General features: G+C 35.8%; 1 pseudogene; it reads left to right on the top strand.

Annotated features, from left to right (window-relative positions):
- The first annotated feature begins 984 nt into the window (after nt 1–984).
- LOC104238785 (WAT1-related protein At5g47470-like) lies at nt 985–5,998 on the top strand (annotated as a pseudogene).
- The last annotated feature ends 5,459 nt before the right edge of the window (nt 5,999–11,457 follow it).

Genomic DNA, 11,457 nt, shown 5'->3' with positions numbered 1-11,457 from the left:
ATGTCTTTTTCACCACTAAAATATTCTTTAGCATGCCTTTTGGCCTACCACTTGGCAATCAAAACATTGATTTAATCATTTAGTATCATACCTAATCCATAATTATTTTTTACAAGCTTAATAGGATAAATTTTTACAATGTTATTTTGTAAATTTTAAATTATACATACATAAAAAAAGAAATTGCGCATACAATGCCATGCTCTCTTTGCCCATCTGAGACGAGGTGCGTCAAGCCATTTTAAAATGATACGTTATTGACCCAATTATACCAATTATAATTTTTTTTTTGGTCAAAAGGGATATTATATTAGCTAAACAGGTTACTACGAAGGCAGTCACACGATATTAATCAACTAATCACGTTTTCTTATTTTCTTCAACAAAATTAAAAAAAAAAAAAAGTATAAATCTTGCTTATGTACTAATTGAAATTGCTCAATTTTATTATACGGTATATTTTAGGTTCATTTTATGTCCTTATTGTTAACCTTGGCCCCTTGTTATTAATAGAGTTCCAGCATAAAATGAATGGACACGAGTTCGAATTCTTCGAGAAAAAAATAATCAAATTTACCAATCAACTTTTGGTTATGATTTAAAGTTAACCCAGGTTGGAGATCTGTTATGGATCAAGGGAAAGGGTAATATAAAATCAAAAGATTAACGAAAGACAAAATTGGTCAATTTTAGATAGTACAGGGGCAAAATCTATTAGGTCGAATATTGATACTACTTCTATTAAATATTGATACTATTTTCGGCATTTAATTTTTTTCATTTTTCTGGCATTTAACTAAATTTAATTTCAATTTAATCCATTTGGCAGATTGAATGGCAAACCAGTAAACCAATTGAATAAGTGATCATTGATAATTCCATTTGTCCTACAAAAGAATCTTGGCCACATAATTTTCCAAACTCCTCTTCCTCAAACAGATAATTAGGAGGAAACCAAATGGATATTTTTTCAAGAACAAATTATCCATATATATACTAGTTCTTTGCTAACCAATAATACCTAGAATAAATACCAGAAAAGATCAACGAGCCAACGTAATATTGCAGGTGAAGGGAAGGTGAATTATGAGAAAAAAATATGAAAATATCTGGTAATACTAAGGCAATATATTGCAGGTGAATGAAGGTAAATTATGAGGAAAAAAATGAAAATATACGATGAAGAGTGATCATTGATCAATAGCACTTTGTTCCCTATAAAGAATTTAATTTATATATGTCACGTTTATCAATCCGTACATGACAAGTAATCTTGTCTGGGATTGAGACTGGTCATATCTTGTGCTATATGACAAGTAATCTTGTTTCAGATTGAGACATAGTCGTATCTTATGATATATGACAAGTAATCTTGTTTCAGATTAAGACATGGTCGTTTCTTGTACTATATGGCAAGTAATTTTGTTTGAGATTGAGACATGGTCGTATCTTGTGCTATATGACAAGTAATCTCGTTTAAGATTGAGACATAGTCGTTTCTTGTGCTATATGACAAGTAATTTTATTTTGGATTGAGGCACAGTTATATCTGGCTGGTAGATATTGAGGGAGAAAGGCAATATTGAAGGTTAATTTCAGCTATTTATTGAAGAGAAAATGAAAGGAATTCAAAAGAAGGAAGTTTTTGAAGATTTTGCAATGATAGGAGGTTTAATAGGAATGCAATTTATATATGCAGGAAATTCAGTATTAGCAAGTTATCTTATGTCATTAGGTTTCAAACCTTCATCCCTTGTAATTTTATCATCATTTGCCACATTTTTAATCCTTTCTCCATTATCCTATTTTTTTGAAAGGTAACTATTTTTCTCTCTTGTTAGTGATGATATGTATTTATTTTTTTCCAAATAAATGATCCTAAAAGAAGCTAATGTATGAATGTTATTAATGTTGCAGGAATCAATGGCCAAAGCAAATGAATTTGAAGTTATTGATTCAATTATTATTAATTTCTTTTGGAGGGTAAGCCATGTATTTTTATTTTCTTTATTCTTTTAAAAAAAAATCCGGAGCATTCTGAAAACTTAGAGATCCGACTACAAAAAGACATGCAACCTAATATAGGCAGGATTAACCGAGGCTGTCCAGACATGCATAGACCAACTAAACAACATTCCCGTAACAATTGGGGTTACGACTGGTCTAATTGCAAGCGCATTAGAGGGAAAAAAAATCTTTCGTACGTGAGAAAATAGAGATTATACAAGGAGCTACTGCAGAGGCGAATTCAACGTTTAGAGTCAACTGGTTGAGAATGGATGTGAAGTATTACACATTTATGATTTTTTTTCTTCATAATGTAATAATAAGTAATTCGAGCCAAAAGTAGTGAATTCAATTGAACGAGCACGCTCTAGATCTGCCTCTAGGAGCTAGCTAGTTTAGTTTGAAGTTTTGGCATGCTTAATTAGTATATCAACATTTTGCTTTTTTTTTTTTTTTGCAGGGTGACACTATTCCAATCTTTATACATAAAGGGAATCAATTTGACTTCACCTGCAATGGCAACAGCTATGCCAAATCTTGCACCAGGACTTATCTTTCTCATAGCTTGGGCCTTTGGGTATATTCAACTTACCAATTATTTGTCCTAGCTCCCCCCTCTTGCACCAGGACTTATCTTTCTCATAGCTTGGGCCTTTGGGTATATTCAACTTACCAATTATTTGTCCTAGCTCCCCCCCCCCCCCAAAATTCCTGTTAGAGAAACTATAAAACGGACATCTCGATACACTAAGCTCCCGCTATACACGAGGTCCTATAAAGAGTCGGACTACATTGGATTTATTGATCAGATACTAGTACTTAAAAAGAAAAATGAAAGGGGCAAGTTACACATTTGGCCACTCGGCCAAAAATATTTGTACATATCCTAGCCGGTATACACATATTATACATTAATCATAGACGGCTATATATATATATATATATACTGACTATTTTTTTGGGTGGGCAGCTATACAGTGTAAAAATCCTATTTATTTAATAATTAATAGAGGGGGAAGAAAGGGAAATGGTTTCTTCTAATTATTTACTTGCTTTAGTTGCAATTCTAATTTCTATGACCTTACATGCAGATGAGAGAAGGTGGAGTTAAAGTGCAAATACAGCAAAGTCAAAATTTTAGGAACACTATTGTGCATAACAGGGGCAATTCTAATGAGCCTAATGCAAAGTAGTTCAAATGCTCACATACCAGAAAAAGAGGCTCAGTTTTCTTTACCATCTCCACCACATGATGATGATGATGCTGACATATTTAATGAAGATAAGATCAAGGGTTCAATCTATCTCATGGCAGCAATCTTGGTGTTATCAAGTAGTGTTGTTTTGCAGGTATATAGACAGTATTAACTAATACTTACTCCCAATTAGCGAGTAACAAGAGCCTCGCCAAAATTTGAGCGAGGATGTTCTAATAAGTACCTCGCTAATTTGAGCGTGGACGTTCATATAAGTTCCTTGCTTATTATGAGCGAGGACGTTCTAATAAGGGCCTCGCTAATTATAAGCGAGGATGTTCTAGTAAGAAAGGGCCTCGCTAATTATGAGCGAGGATGTTCTAATAAGGGCCTCGCTAATTATGAGCGAGGACGTTCTAATAAGGGCCTCCCTAATTATGAGTGAGGACGTTCTAATAAGGGCCTCGCTAATTATGAGCGAGGACGGTCTAATAAGGGTCTTGCTAATTATGAGCGAGGACGTTCTATAAGGACCTCGCTAATTATGAGTGAGGATGTTCTAATAAGGAAGGGTCTCGCTAATTATGACTGAGGACGTTCTAAAAGGGCCTCAGAACGTCCTCGCTCATAATTAGCGAGGGCATTCTAATAAGGGCCTCGCTAATTATGATCGAGGATGTTCTAATAAGGGCATTGCTAATAAGCTAGGATGTTCTAATCAGAGGCGGATCCAGGATTTAAACCCTATGGATTTAGCCTTTAAGATTTTTAGCATTAAACTCAATATATTTTTAAAGTTACGGGTTCAAATCTACTATTTGTTGCAATTTTAGTATAGATTTTACACAAATTTATGCTACGCATCGAAAGTTATGGGCTCAATTGAACCCATCATATATACGCTACATACGCGCCTGGTTCTAGTGAGGTCCTGCTAATTTCTTTTGACGTGGCATTTGTGTTCCCTAAATTTAGCAAGGTTATAATCTTTCGCGCTAAAAGGAACCTTTTCCTCGTTATTGTATACTAGTTGTATATTAGCCCGTCGCTATTGTTCCTTTTAGTCCCCATAGTGTGGGATAATACTGGGTATATTGTTATTGTTGTCGTTATTCTTATTGTTCCTTTTAGTGATGAACTGTATATTTCCTCGCTAAAATTCGAAATGACATTTTTCTTGTATAGTGTCACTTTGCTAGTGTAGTTCTTCCTAATATGTTGGTTAATTAACAACTTTTCAGGCAACAACCTTGGGATATTTTCCAGCACCAATCTCCTTATCTGCTATAACTTCCTTCATAGGCATGTCATTGACTGTAATAGTTGAGTTAGTTCAAGAACATTGCTTGGAGATTGGATTTCCCTTAAATATCCGCGACTTGATTGGCTTTTCCTTACTGGTAATTCACCAGTTACCTTAATTAATAATGTTATATGTGCAATTTGTTATGTGAACGGGAGCCTAGGCGTAACTGATAAAGTTGTTGTCTTGGGACCAGGAGGTTACGGGTTCGAGCCGTGGAAACAGCCTCTTGCAGAAATGTAAGGTAAGGCTGCGTACAATAGACCCTTGTGGTCCGATCCTTGACCTCGCGCATAGCGGGAGCTTAGTGCACCGGGCTGCCTTTTTTTTATGTGCAAATTGTTATGTAGACAAATTGTAGGGTAAAGAAAAATGATTCTGATATTTATACAAATTTTTTGGTTGTAATAGGCAGGTATAGTAAGTGGAATATGCATAAGCTTCAATAATTGGGCAATGAAGAAAAGAGGGCCAGTGTTGGTTTCTGTTTTTAGTCCCATTGGAACTGTGTTAGCAGTTGTTCTCTCTACAATCACCTTAAGGGACTCGATCACTCTTGGAAGGTACATGCATTATCAATCAACCTCCCAAAAAAATTCAAATAAATGCATACATGCGCGCATACACACATGCTCACATATCAAAAGGACGTCCTGGTGCACTAAGCTCCCGCTATGCATGAGGTCCATGGAAGGGCCGGACCACATGGGTCTATTGTACGTAACCTTACCCTCCATTTCTGCAAGAGGCTATTTCCACAGCTCGAACCCGTGACCTCCTGGTCACATGCAGTGGCAAAGCCACATGGTTATAAGAGTGGTCAATTGACCACCTTTCGTCGAAAAATTGTATTGTGTATATAGGTAAAATATTACGTTTTAGATATAACACATATTGAACACCGTTTGTCGGAAATTTTTATCACTTCTTTTAAATTTGAATACCCTTGGAAAAATTTCTAGTTTCGCCACTGGTCACATGGTAGCAACTTTACCAGTTACGTCATGCTCCCTTTCACACATACTCAATTACTCACACATCACTTTTTGAAAAATAAGACGAAGTATAGGTTTAGGATGGAAGTAAAGCTTTATTAAAACTCCATAGCTTGAAACCCAAACAAATGTACTAGTTCAACTGTGACAATTGGCCGACACTGCTTACATAAAATCCTGTGCACGCCACTGATTAATAATCGATAATTGGAGTGATGACTTTAGCTTCTTTCTGCAGCCTTGCTGGTATGTTTTTTATGTTCATCGGTCTGTATTTCGTGCTATGGGCTAAAGGGAAAGAAGAGTATTTGATCAGTTCTTCTTCCAGTTCCTCAGAAAGTGATGAATATGATGTGGAGAAGCCTCTTTTAAGTTAAATCTAATTCTTATTATTCTTTTCTCTTGTTCATTGTTTTGTATATACATATAGAAAAATATGAAGTAGACAGCTTATTTTTAGTTAGTTTACATATGATGTGTATGCATCTTCGTTCCGATTTATGTGATGGTATTTGATTGGGTACAGAGTTCGATATGTTAATATAACCTTTTGCAAATCAACAGATTATGAACTATCAGGTAAACAATGTTATGCCGAGGAAGAGGCAAACCTGAAAATAAAGAAGATAAAGAACACCAAATTTTAACGTGGAAAACCCTTCAAATCGAAGGTAAAAACCACGGGATCACAAAGATCCAAAAAACTCCACTATAACAATAAGAGGGTTACAAAAGTTCTCCAAATTGGCTACACAACAAGTGCCAAACACGGAGCAACAATAGCAACAAGAGCAACAACTAATCAATTGAAGAAAGAGTATAATCCACAAAAATGAAGCTGCTGTTAGAGGCTCGAAATAAGATACTACGAGCCTCCAAATTCGATCTTCATCGTTCAAATCCAAGACAAGATGTTACGAATACTCAGTCAAAATTTCAGCCCGATCCAACGGTTAACGAATCGGAAAATGTGATTTGAAGTTGGCTGGTCGGAATAAAAATCTGCAGCAAAACAAATATTTTTCTTCTCTCTTCTCTCTTGACGAAAGCTCTCTCAAAAACCACTTTTATGTGCTTAAGTCTTTCAAAGACTTGTATCAATGAGCATAGAATAATTCTCCAAGGTTGTCTTATTTATAGATCATGAGTGGTGCTTTCTCTTAAAGCCAAAACCCACTCAAAATAGGAATAAACCGAATCCAATTCCAAATAGAAATGGAAACCAAAAGAGAATAGAATTAGGCCATTGGGCCTTTGGCTGGACAACATAAGCATGTGCCCAACAAACTCCCCCTCCAGCCAAGGGGATAAATGTGTCTTCAAGTAGAGGAACTATTGACAGGCTTAATGCCTGCCAATTTTCTACAAAATTCATGTTTACCTGCAACCACCGCCTTTGTCAGTATATCCGAAGGATTTTCATCAGTGTTTATTTTCTCAACCTCAAATAATTTCTTTTGCACGACCATTCTTATCCAATGATACTTTCTATTTATATGTTTGGTCTTAGAATGAAAAGTGGAGTGCTTGGTGAGACAGATAGCACTCTGATTATCACAAAATAAGATGTACCTTGGCTGCTCAAAGCCAAGATCATTAATAAACTCCTTCATCCATAATAGTTCTTTGGCACCTTCTGTGATAGCAATATATTCGGCTTCCGTGGTGGATAGAGCTATGCACTTCTGTAGTCTAGATTGCCAAGAAACAACTCCCCCTGCAAAAGTGATCAAATGACCGGAAGTGGATCTTGAATTATCAAGATTGCCTCCTAAATCAGAGTCTGTGTAACAAACAAGTTCAAGCTTGCCATTGCCAAAGCACAGCTTTAAATCTGCAGTACCTTTCAAATACCTTAATATCCATTTTACTGCATCCCAATGTTCTTTTCCAAGATTAGAAAGGAATCTACTAACAGTACCAACGGCATGTGCAATATCTGGTCTAGTGCAAACCATAGCATACATCAAGCTACCAACGGCAGAAGAGTAAGGAATACGAGACATCTCCTTTTTCTCTTCATCAGTAGATGGACTCTCACTAATACTCAATTTGAAGTGTTTAGCAAGAGGAGTACTAACCACTTTTGCATCTGTCATATTGAACCTCTTGAGTACCTTCTCAATGTATTGCTTTTGGGACAGAAATAACTCATTTCTATCTCTGTGTCGGTGGATTTGAATGTCCAAGATTTTCTTTGCTGGCCCCAAGTCCTTCATCGCAAACGATTTACTCAACTGCTTCTTAAGGACTGCAATTCTGGATTTATTCTTGCCAACAATAAGCATGTCGTCCACATAAAGCAATAAAATAATAAAATCATCATCAGAGAACTTCTGGAAGAATACACAGTGGTCTGAAGAAGTTTTCTTGTACCCTTGTTAGGACCAAAAAAATCAGGTGTCATGCGGAAGCTAGCAAAGCAAACCTTGAACGACGATAAATCATACAACAAAAGGAAATATACCAAAAGAGACACAAACATTTAATGTGGTTCGGTCAACTGACCTACGTCCACAACGGAGATGAGCAATCCACTATATAAAAAGAGAGTACAAAATATCGAGAGAACAACCTCACGAAGAGGAAAATACAAGTGACTCACTAACACTTGTCCCGTAAAGTTCTCCCCCTAAACACGACTCTAAAGCCTCATATGGCTACATTATGGATGCTGCTGAATGAGAATGAAAGATCCTCAATTTATAAAAGTCCAAACCTTTTCCTACAAGAAAAAAGACTAGCCAAGTATAATTCTCCTATTCACATTCCGGTAAAAAATGCGATTTATAAGTCTGTATTCATCATAGCAATATAATGGTTTCCCATTCTGGGTTCCCTTTTTGAATTTCATTATTTATAATTACATACATAAATTTTCTTTTCAAAAATTTTACTCTTTTTTGAATTTTTGAAAAGAAATTTAGATATAGTTATAGATAAAATTCAATGATGCATATGTTGAATCAATAGGTATTTAATCAATTAAACATTTTTAGGCATTTAATAAATATATGTTATGCTATTGAGGAATAACTCATTATATGTATAGGAGAATTATAAATAAAGAGCTAAATTTAGAATAAAAAAATTATACGTAATAAATAAGGATCCAAACGAGAATTGAGAATAGAGAAAACTTAGGCATATCTATTAGCAAGTATAAATCGCATTAAATAAATATGACTTATAAATTACATTTGACAAATGCGATTTATAAACTTATAAATCGCATTGACCTTATGTGACTTATAAATCGCAGTCGTCATATGGGACTTATAGAGATTATTTTGGATTATTGAGAAAAACCCAACATTTTTATTTTTATTTTTATTTTTAATGAAGTAGTTATTAGTAGTATTAACTATTATTCCATTTAATTTACAACCCAATGGAGTTGTTTAAAATAATTTAGTTCAAACATTTTTAAGAAACAATATGATTTAAATTAGGCGAAATATATAAACGGCCCATTTAAGTTGTCCTCAACGATCATACGAATACTTCAATTGATCCATTTACCATTTAGACATTTCAAATGGCTATTAAATGTGTCAAGTAAACACTCGAGTGCAACAGATCATGAGCGTGAGTTACACTTGCCAATAACGTGTAAAATGAACTAATTAAAATATGCCACGTATTATTTGCAATAAAAAATTTGACACGTCTAATATATAAAAAACATTGAAAGAAAAATGGAAGGAAAATACATTCTTCCTTGCTTTGAGCTAGACCAACGCCACCCCCCCCCCCCCAAACAAAACCTATTCTTCTTCCTTTTGCCCCATCTCTCTATCACGACCCCGATTTTCTACTCTCAGGAGTTGTGATGGCGCCTACTGATGAGAGCTAGGCAAGCCAACCCTTAACTACCTTTTTCATTAACCGATTCACTTCGTTTAGCAATTATCAGTAATATCATGAAAATCAACGGATTTAAATAAATATGCGGAAGAATTAAATTAAAGAAACTGAACAATAATGCGGAAATCAACATATGCCTCTACCCAATAGCTGGTGTCAGTTTACTCACGAACTTCTAAGAATACTAAATACAACCGTTTGAAAGAAAATATAAATTGTTTGTCTCGAATACATGAGATAACAGACTGAAATAAAAGATATAGCAGACGCCGTGCCTGTGGACGCCTGCAAGGCTACCTCAATGTATCACTGGACTGAAGGCTGGCTCCCGCGCTACTGCTGTTGTCCAAGACCTGGATCTGTGTAAAAGAGCACAGCGTGTAGTATCAACACAACCGACCCCATGTGTTGGTAGGTGCCTAGCCTAACCTCGGTGAAGTAGTGACGAGGCTAGGACCAGACTACCAAATAACCTGTGCAGTTCAAATATATATACATGTACAACGGAGAAGAAATATAGGAAATAACCAGTTAGTGTGGGAAGGGGAAACATGTTGGGGGAGGTAACAATTCCAAATAGAGAACCTCAATAAAAGGAAGAAGCAACAAAGCCAGAATGTCAACAATAATCAAAATCAACAATGTGCACGGCATCACCCTTCGTGCTTTTACTCTCGTCCTCACCCAAACAATATCAATAATAAAAATATGCACGGCATCACCCTTCGTGCTTTTACTCTCGTTCTCACCAAATCAATCGTATCATAATAATGTGCATGTCATCACCCTTCGTGCTTTACTCTCTTTCCTCACCATATAGTCAATGAATATCGGTACGGAATGGTACATCGTACGACACGACATCACCCTTCGTGCTTTACACTCCTTCCTCACAATAGCAAACAATGCACAACATCACCCTTCGTGCTTTACACTCTTTCCTCAATAGCGAACAATGCACAACATCACCCTTTGTGTTTTAACACTCTTCCTCACCCAAACAACAATCACAAACAAAGGGGCAAGGGAGTAAACAAATAATTGTAGAAATCCCGGCAAGGGAATACAATTAAACAGCTAAATCCCGGCAAGGGAACAATATCAATAAATCTCAACTTCCCGTCAAGGGAGATAATCAACAAAGCAAAAAACATCCTGGCAAGGGAACAATTCAATAACTCTTTCTCTTTCTTTCACTTCTTACTTTATAACTCACTTTACCACTTGAGTCAATACTCCAAAGGGTTCAATTATCTCATATACTTTCACAATTCGTATTATAACTCGAGCCAATGCTCCTCGAAGTTCAAAGATCACAATTTCTTTTACATGCTTTTTACAACATATAGAAATCATCATTAAGGCATGAAAGATACAACAAAATCAGAATATCTGCAATATAAAGACTCACTGTCATGCTAGACACCAACGTATAGATACTCGTCACCATGCCTATATGTCGTACTCGACAATTAGCACGTAACAAATAAGACTCAACTCCTAATCCCTCAAGTTAAGGTTAGACCAAACACTTACCTCGAAACTTTCAACACCACTCAAGCCTCAATTATAGCTTTACTCCTTGATTCTACCACCAATCCGTTCGAATCTAGTCACAAGTTACTTAATTACATCAATATGTGCAAAATGAATCAACTCCAATGCATGAAAATGAGTTTTCCCAAATTTTTACCCAAAAAGTCAAAATCACCTCCAGGCCCGCGTGGTCGAAACTCGAGGTTCGGACCAAAACCCGATTACCCATTCCCCCGCGAATCCAAATGTATAATTTGTTTTGAAATCGGACCTCAAATTGAGGTCCAAATCCCCAATTTTTGGAAAACCTAAGTTCTACCCAAAACACCTAATTTCCCCCATGAAAATCTTTGATTTTAAGTTGAAATCATGTTAAAAGATGTTAATGATTGAAGAAAACTAGTTAAAAATGACTTACAATTGATTTGGAGAAGAAAGGTTGTTTGAAAAATCGCCTCTTATGTTTTTGGGGTTTTGAGAAGTAAAAAATAACTGAAATTCCCGTTTATTTATACCCCTCTCAGACCCTCACCGCGGACCACATAAAAAGGAC

This window comes from Nicotiana sylvestris, chromosome 12 (genome assembly GCF_000393655.2).
Source record: "Nicotiana sylvestris chromosome 12, ASM39365v2, whole genome shotgun sequence".
Classification (NCBI taxonomy): Eukaryota; Viridiplantae; Streptophyta; class Magnoliopsida; order Solanales; family Solanaceae; genus Nicotiana; species Nicotiana sylvestris.
The sequence above is the reverse complement of the archived record's forward strand: the minus strand, read 5'-3'. Positions and strand labels throughout refer to the sequence as shown.